Here is a 9,923-nt window from a genome sequence, read left to right as displayed (position 1 = left end):
GAAGTGTTTTTGCAGAAATTGCCCACGGTGTCCTCCATTTTCGCGGATTGTTTTTTGAGATTTTAATAATATCCAAATTAATTCCAATCCAAACATTCAAAACATTCAACATAATTTGGTCACCGTTACCACGCACGCTGTAAAACACGCGAAACGTTGGAAGATTTAAAATTGTGTTAAATAATTATAAGTTTATAATAATACATTGATTCAATCCGGTAAAAATTGTTTTCTTTAGAAGTACAGAATAGCCTATACGCTGTAGTTGCATACAACAATAACAAAGTACCTACTATATTACTTACTACTCTTGGCATTTGTAGTTAGGTATTTCCTTTTATATATCCCTATCGCTTTTGTCGATCATCAGCAATGCAGGGCTATATGAGGTACGAAAGCTCAAAGACTGTGGAAATATTTAAAGTTAGTTTTAAAATAAATATAATTTAATATTATCGTATTTACAATTTTCTTAACCTACAAAGTAATAATAGAAATGAATCAAAATAATTAAAATCAAAATCAGAACAAATTTAAAAAAATTGACACTGTGGCAGTGTACCTTTAACGCTGGCAGCATTTCCCCTAAAATAATTACACTAAAAAGTTTATGAATTATATGCGGATTTAATTAATTTATTATTTTTTTACAAAATCTCTGTGACTGTATGTTCTGGGCATACTTTCTCATTATTAGCGCAAAGAGTTGTTTTATTCCATCGTCGCTCAGTTAGCTCACAATTTCCCATTTACCTCCACTCATAAACATTTATCATCGCAAAATGGTCTCTAAAGCCTTCAATTACGGTATCAAATCATTTAATAGGACGCCGCCTCTAAATCAGCATACTTCACCTTACAATTGCTGAAGAAATTTAAATCTTAAGCTTGACACCTAAGGTACACTTTCGCTCAAAATACACTTTTAAGTATTCGTTGAGATAAAGGAAATAAGCGATTTAATTGGCCAACGATTATTCGTTAGATTCTGAACGATTCACCCTTTACAATTTGTTACGATTTTGTTAATTCGTTAATTAAAACCTTCATAAACAGACACTGGCGTAAATGAGTATTCTAAACTTCATAGCCTTATAAAATGTGGACTATGTATAATATTATTGTAGGTATATATAGTACTGTCTTTCGTCTTCCTTTTTAATTAATTTCGAAAAAATACTGAATTATCTACTTACCTTGACAGTAATTTTATTTGTTTATTTAGAGCATAGATGACAAAGAATTATTATCTATAATATAGAAACGACTTAAATTCGTCTCTTAGTCTTCCAGACCTTTAAAGGGTACTCGTATATCCAGTTCTGTGGCTCCGCGATCTGAAATACTTTTCAGGCACATACAGTACACACATACATACATACAGAGTAATGCTGGAACCAACTTGTAATACCCTTCAAAATATTTATTACAAAGTTGATTGCCGATTGCTCTCTTCGTAGTTCAAGTGTTTATTATTTCTTTTAATCAAAGGACCATATAAAGTTATCAAACATTTATTTTGTAGATTAATGTTTAAAAAAAATTTAACCTCTCTATGGGTATAATTTTTATAAATTCGTTAATATTTCAAGGTTAAAATTAGTAGTACTTCTTATAAGGTGTCGGAATGAATTAAATATGTGTAGTTAATGAACTAAATATTTGTAAATAAAATACATATTGTATAAGTAATGACTTTTAAGTCTTTATAACTTAAGTTCTTTCTTGACATTTCTTAGAACACGAGGCCCTCATATCAGTCTGCAGCTTTCAAACGACGTTTTTTGATAATTCAAGATTAAAACCCTCGAATCTTGTTGAATGACAAATGTAAAGATAAGTTCTAAGCCCCCGACGCATGTTTCCAAACAAACTAATCCATACCACAATAGTGATTTGCGCAAATACTCTAAAAAAATCGTTTTTGTGTGAGCCATAACACCTTTATACAAAGGCGTATGATTAAAATGCTGTGAGTTAGTGAGGCGGCAATGTTTTGTAATATTAGTTAATCTTAAGAACAGAATAGTCCTTATAGAATCCTACAGATGGCGTTTCAATTGTTTAAAATAATCTGGAGTTGAGTAAAATGGCGATGTGAAACAATTGAATATTTTTAATGTATATTGATACTTAAATTTCAATGTGTGCAGACTTACACAGAAGAATATTTGATAGACATAATATTTAATGAAGCAGTTAGGATATGAGTAATGCAAAAGTGTACTTGTCTGGAAACAGCTCCTGTGTCAATAGATAGTAGAATATTTAATTTCACAATTAATAATGGAATTTATACAAGGTAGACGCCATCTTGTCATCATATTACATCTTACGCGCACTTACTACATACAATATTGGAGATAGTATTATCAATGTCTCTATTATCTATATATATAAAAGAAAGTCGTGTTAGTTACACCACTTATAACTCAAGAACGGAAGAACAGATTTGGGTGAAAATTGGAATGGAGGTAGCTTAGAGCCAGGAGACGGACATAGGATACTTTTTATCCCGTTCGGCAGCGTTCCCGTGGGACTTGACATGAAACGTCAGTCACTATAAAACGTGGTATAACAAAAAAGAATAATAAAACGCAAATGATAGCTATGTAATTGACGTATAATGACAGCTATGTAATGACGTATATATGATAATTTGATATTTGTAAGAAATCAATATTCAAAATATTTCTATTAAATAAATAATTAAATGTAATGATAGTGCCATTGCCCATTCGTATAAACAGTGAAGAGAACTATAAAACTCGACATGGTCGTATGTATTCAGTTCATCCAAAGAATGATTAATGTTTCTATTTGTTGTTGTTGTCGAAAGACGCATTTAATCGAGTATTGGAGCGGGAACGTGAATATGATCACCAGGAATTAGACTTAGTAGTTCAAACGAATGTAACCCTGTTGAATTACCAGCAAGTTTATGATACTTTAATGAAGGCAAACGATGATGAAAATGGCAAGACATTCCTCATGTCATTAGTTTTAGCAACTGTTCGGGCGAGATCCAACATAGCAGTCACATTGTTAGAAGGATGCCGTACGGCTCATTCAGAATTAAAATTACCGTTAAATCTTCAAACTATTGAAGAACCAACGTGTAATATTGCAAAACACTCAGCAATGGCAAAAGTTTTAGCGGCATCGAAAATCATCATCTGGGACGAATGCACAATGGCGCATAAACGTGCATTAGAAGCACTTAACCGAACATTAAAAGATTTACGCAATGACTCAAGATGTTTTGGAGGAGCAATGATTTTACTGTCTGGCGATTTCCGCCAAATACTGCCAGTAATTCCAAGATCTACGGCTGTCGACGAAATAAACACTTGCCTCAAATCGTCAAACCTATGGCGCTATGTGAAGAAACTGCAGCTGACAACAAACATGAGAGTTACATTGCTTAATGATACATCTGCTGAAGATTTCTCGGAGCAATTGCTGACTATCGGTAATGGTCAAGTACCTGTCGATGAATGGAATCAAAAGACGAACTTATTAACAATGTGTTTCCAAACATTATTTCTAACTACAAAAATAATGAATGGTTGAGTGAGCGAGCAATTTTAGCGGCTAAGAATAAAGATGTAGATGACCTGAACTACATAATTCAAAATAAGATCATTGGAACAATGCTTCATTCAAATCTATTGACTGCGTCACAAATGAAGATGAAGCCACCAACTATCCCATTGAATTTTTAAACTCTTTGGACGTGCCTGGCTTACCACCGCACAATTTACGCCTAAAGGTTGGCTCCGTAGTAATCATGCTTCGAAACATAAACCAACCGTTGCACAGTTTTGCAACGGTATGCGTTTGGTGGTTAGAAAATTGAAGAACAATGTAATTTACGCTACGATAATGATAGGAAATCTCAAAGGTGAGGAAGTTCTTATTCCGAGGATCCCGATGATCCCAACCGATATGCCGTTTGAATTTAAAAGACTTCAATTTCCGATACGTCTTGCATTTGCCATGACCATCAACAAATCACAAGGCCAATCCTTAAAAGTTTGTGGTTTAAATCTAGAACATTCATGTTTTTCCCATGGTCAATTATACGTGGCATGTTCACGGGTCGGAAGACCATCAGCGTTGTTTGTTATTGCGCCTGATAATAAAACAAAAAATGTCGTGTATCACAAGGTACTTAAGTGAAGAACAACCTATGTACTAAAATACAGAAATAATAATGAATGATTAATGTAGGTATTTAATTTTTATGTATTTTTTCCAATAAAAAAAACAAACTGCTTATTTATTGCCATTAAGGCGGAACAAAGTTCGCCGGGGCAGCTTGTATCCATATATATTTAGCAATATGAGTTTTAGCACAATCAATGGTAGGCCTACATTTTTGTAGGTACATAATTGTTATGAATAGTTATATAAACGTAATTCATTCTACTTATGTACATGCAACTAACAAAAAGCTTTTCTTTAAACACGAAACAATTATTGGATCGCCATAAACGAATCCTTGGATACAGCATGTATGTACATTTACCTCTAAGCCTCGGTGGAAATTAGTCGAAAATATTACTTGCCTTATTATAAATGCATTTATGTAGTGGGCCCGGAACGACGTAATGAATAAAATGAAATATAGAGAGCAGCGCCACCTGCCGTGGTGGCGGAAATGGAAAACTTAATGTTATTAACGACTCAACTCATTGTACCCGAACGTGGTTTAAGCTATAAACGAAACATATATTTAGATTAAGGTATTTATAAATTTTAGATGTTATTTACAGAATAATATAATGCTTATATAAAAGTTTTTCTAAGAATAAATTTTAAATTAAAATAACATATCTAAAGTTTCGATCTTTTTCGATCTCAGTTTTAGAGTTTCACTCAACCAATTTCTGCCGCGCACCACCACTATGTGGAACTATGATTTCCGAACAAATTCGACTTAGGGTACTCAAGAAAAGAACGTACCAATTCCTAAACGGTCGACAGCGCGCTTGCAAGCATTCTGGCAGTCCGAGTGTCCATGGGCGGCGGTGTCATTTAGCATCAGGTGAGCCTCCTGCCCGTAACATAAAAAAACCCAATTTATTCCTCAGAATAAGCCCAGCGCTGGGCAGTACGTGCTGAATCTCGACCAAGTCGGGCAACGTCTACAACTACATGATAGTATACCTATTATTAAGGCTGTTGACGAGAAACCTATTTGTATAGATTGTATTATAGATATTTCTTTAATCGCTAAGTGAACATAACTTGGGTTTAGAAAACAATTCAGAGGCATGCATTTTCTTCACAACTTCCCGCTGCACCTCATCTGCTTATTACCGTTCACACTGACTGCACTATTTCTTTGTATTTAATTTCCGTCAGATTTTCTATTTTGGTTTGAAATTCGTGTAGTTTTGTGTTAAAAATACTGAGACTATGCTAAAAACTATCATAGTTCAGTAATCAGTAGTCTTTTCTAAGGGACAGAAGGCAAACAATCGAACTATAAGTTAAGTGTTTACCGCCGCCCATGGTCACCTGCAACAGATGGATGTTTGCAAGTGCGTTGCCGGCTTTTGTAATGGTACGCTCTCCTCTTGAAATTTGGAAATACCTGGAATGGTTGTGCGCGGCATGATGCGCTGTAGTGGAACGCCAGACGTCAATATTGAACGGATGTTTTGCATTCTGTCTTAAAGTTAGATTGTCTTGATGAAATTTAAGCAGTTTAATTAAAAAGTAAGTAACATCTTTTAGGGCTCCATATGTTGATCTAGAACGAAATTATTAAATTTTTACGGCTAAAGCCACTGTCGCTACAACGTATTTGGTATGAGCCTTAGATTTCTGTATGGCTTTTATATATTTATTTAGCAATAGCAATTTTAAGTTTCAAATTATTATTAACATCGTAAGTGCATATATAATTGCCTAAACCTCAAAACGACCGCATACTGTTCTATTATACTCAATGTAGGATTACTGCACTAATGATCCCTAATAACCATAACACTCCATACTTAAATACTTCACTCAATTACCATCTTTATGACACATAGAATAAAGACGACATCCCTATATTTTTCTACTTCGCAATTTCAATAACGTTATTTCATATGGAGCAACCAAATTGTTTACGCAAAAGTAGCTTTTATTTCTAGGACATTAGAGCCATACTCTGATGTTATAATTTGATCAATACGTTTAATGTTTTTGAATGAAGTACTTAAAGGCATTTCACGGTTTGATACGTGCAAAGAATATGTGACGAATTTATTGATATAGGATGTTTCATAATTTATTATTTCACAAATTACCATATTTAAACGATTTTTTTTAATTTCTAAGACATGGTCAGTGAAAAGACTTCCTTTATTTAACGGGCCTAAAGTGCGTATAAATTTCTGTATTTATACGCACAGTAGGCCCGTTCTCCGTAAAGTCCTGGCTAATTAAGCTAAAAAGTTATTCGAGCACTACACTGGCTTCACGGAGCAACCAGTTCCTTGGAGTTACAGACACGGATATCAGAAACTGAAGAAATTGGTTTTCGCGCCTAGGACAAAGAGAAAAGACAGTAGATATTAAACCATTTTGTATTATTATATTATTATTATTTATTTACTTTCAAATTGCTGTAATATTTCGCGGACATGTCCGTGTTGGCAGATGACAGTACCTTGTTCAGATGTACGACATTTCGATTTATTCAATATTTTCCACCTTACGAGTAAATAATCCATTGGTTATTTACTCGTAAGGAGTACACGCTCTTATAATAATTTACTATCGAATTTAAATGAAAATCGAAGTTTATTGTAGTGTAGCTTAATTTAGTTACTCAGATCTAATTAACAGTGAATAGTGAGCGAAGGCACCGACCTAAACCAACACATGTTCTCAACTTTAATTAAATCCAAATTAATTAACTCTAATTCGTTGAACTATTTTGGTTTACTCACCACTTGGATAGTAACTATAGTATTATTAGTATTGTCTTTTATTAACATAGCTTTTACACATTTAAAGAAAACACTTTTTTACCGGATTGAAGCTATGTTTTATTGTAAACTTATAAATATTTAATATAATTTTAAATTTATTTCGCGTGCTTTACAAAATAAAAACCTTTTAAATTTTTAGAAAATTTTTCAGATATCCCTTGGTATCTGCTATATTATTGACAATAAATCTAACATTTATTAAGATCAGCTTACAAATATACACAAAATATACATTAAAAGTTATATTTTGTATTGGGAAAATAAAAGAATCACGCTGTATCATTCGTCTGTATGGAGCTTGGCCCCTCGGATTAGCTAACACATTAACACCTATTCGTTAAGACGGATCAACGCACGCCTATTATTACTTATTTATTATATTATATTATCTTGAATTAATCGAGTCTTTAACGCAAATACATTAAATCCAAATAAATATATTGAAAGTTTATGATATGTATTTTAAAATATATGAACACGCTTGCGGTCCTAATTCATTATCCAATACAAAGCTTAAACTCTATCAGCCACATATCATGTTTTGGCAATACTGGACTTCTAACAATGTTGTTAAACCAAAAAAAAATATTTATTTATTTCCGCACCAACAAGACCATACATAAAAATAAAACAAAAAAACATAATTAATAAGTTAGACTGTGATAATGTGTCGATGGCCATAACCATAATACTTATAATAAGTAAGTTTATAAAGATGAACATGAATATTACAAAAAAAATAAAACAATGCAATAGAACCTAAGAAAGAGATAACTGAATTCCCTATAGCATGGGCTATTCGAAAAAATATCAAAATTGTTTGAGCCCATATTTAAATACAATTAAAAATGATTTAATCCAAAACAAAATCTGGGCACAAGTTTGTATAATGAAAAATCACTTTGATATAAAATTCCTTTAAACGTACGTTCCCAAATCACTTGAAGAAGTTCAGTTATGTATGAGTTTTCTAGATTTTTCTCACGTTCCCTGCAAGCGTTACATGCATTCACGTCAGGTGAGGGGGTGAGGAGAGGCAAGGAGGGTGACGGGAGGGGAGGTGCCTGAATTCGATTCCCGGCTATTGAAAAGTTTCAAGAGGCGAAAAGCTTCGACAAACGAAGCTAAGTGAATTTCGAGCCCTCTGAAGGGCCAGGGACGGATTGGTTGAAGGAATTCTATTGTTTTCATCGTTGACGCATCTGTGTAGGTATGATATGTTAATATAATGAATAAGTGTCTGAAGAATTATATTAATTTTCTAAGAGGCACAGATACCAAATGATAATTTTGATGCGTAAACAATAATAGATTTAAGTATTGTGCACACGGTAATAAAAACTTTTCAAATAAAAAATCATTCACTTGTAAATCTACCATTCTTGAACACACACTATAAAATTTCCTAGCCGTCTACGCAGAGATTGAATATATACGTAAAGAACTACTACTAAACTAAAAAAAACTACTAAATATATACACAGAATATTTGTTGGCGTACGGACAAAGATATAGTTCTTATATTTTATAAGACACATGATTTAATTTAAGATAAAGCAGTCCGACTCTGAGTGAGCGGCTTGGTTCCAATTTTTATCAATCCCATTTCATTTCCTTTTACGAAAGTTTTCCTCCAATTTCGCGCGCTCGGCCCGCCCTCTAGTGAGGTCCACCTTTTGTCGATAAAATACAATAAATAATCCATCCATTTGTAAATAAAATATAAATAAAAAATCTAGCAAAACGTCTAGACATACGTATTTAGTTAACAACTAATATTGTAACACTTTTATAAAGACCTAAGAAATTTTTTTCGGGTGTCAGATGATAACTACTGTGTTTATGTAACTTAAAATTATAAAGATTAAACAAGTCATCAAGTTTTTAGTAAATCAATAAAATCGTACTTAATAAATAATTATGGAATAATTAAAATTTTGTCATTCAGAAGATATATAAAACACGTTGCAATTGCATTTAACCTCACCTTAAGATCGACAAGGGAAGACACTCACTAGCAGCACTGGGTGTAGGTATCGTCACCGACACTTCCTACCAATGACCTAATATTTTCCCACCAATACATGATATCTGTGTGAGAATCATTGTATTTATAATGATTGTACAAAAGTGCCGTAGACACCCAATTTCTATATTCTGAATAATCGTGTACTAAATTAGCGTATTGTATAATAAATTAGACATTTTAGTCTTCATAACTCAAACATAAAAAACTACTATCATGAGATGGTAATTATATATGGTATAATATCACCATTCAATTTAATATTCGGTTACAAACAGTATGATGACGTAATAGCCCGAATTGCGGTAATAAATTTATTCCGAATTCTAAGGATATATACAACGTCTCAGTACTAACTGGGGCCTTCTGACCAGTCAGTGGTGAGATTGGTCAAGGAATCTCCCTTAAAGTTGGAAGCGCATAACATCTACACAGCCAAGTACGTTATACTATCCACTAGTGTCATACTACGATTGTGTATTCCAAAGTTTTTTTTTAAAGCAAAGTGCCAAAACACGATACACAATAGTTGTTAGTTGTAATATATTACAGCACTTTACACAAAATATATTCAATTTTTTTTTAGAAACAGCAAACTATACGTGTTCAATTAGAATTCACCTAATACGAGTATATAAATTTGCACTACAATTTCCTATATGGACCTTTCAAATACTTCACAGCAAAATATACATTTTTATTACGACTAAACGAAACCATTAAATTACATTTCAAGTCACAAAGTAAGCGGTGCGAAACTTCTCAAATCCTAATTTCTTATACTCGGGAAAAAACTTCAAATCCCTTTGGAGTACATGAAGCGAGCTAATAGCGGAATCCTTTTGCCAAAAGGGATTTTCTTAGAAGTTTTTGTGCCGATTGTGGTCAGATGAATGGGCGGCGTG

The sequence above is a fragment of the Pieris rapae genome, chromosome 7 (assembly GCF_905147795.1).
Source record: "Pieris rapae chromosome 7, ilPieRapa1.1, whole genome shotgun sequence".
Lineage (NCBI taxonomy): Eukaryota > Metazoa > Arthropoda > Insecta > Lepidoptera > Pieridae > Pieris > Pieris rapae.
The sequence above is the reverse complement of the archived record's forward strand: the minus strand, read 5'-3'. Positions refer to the sequence as shown.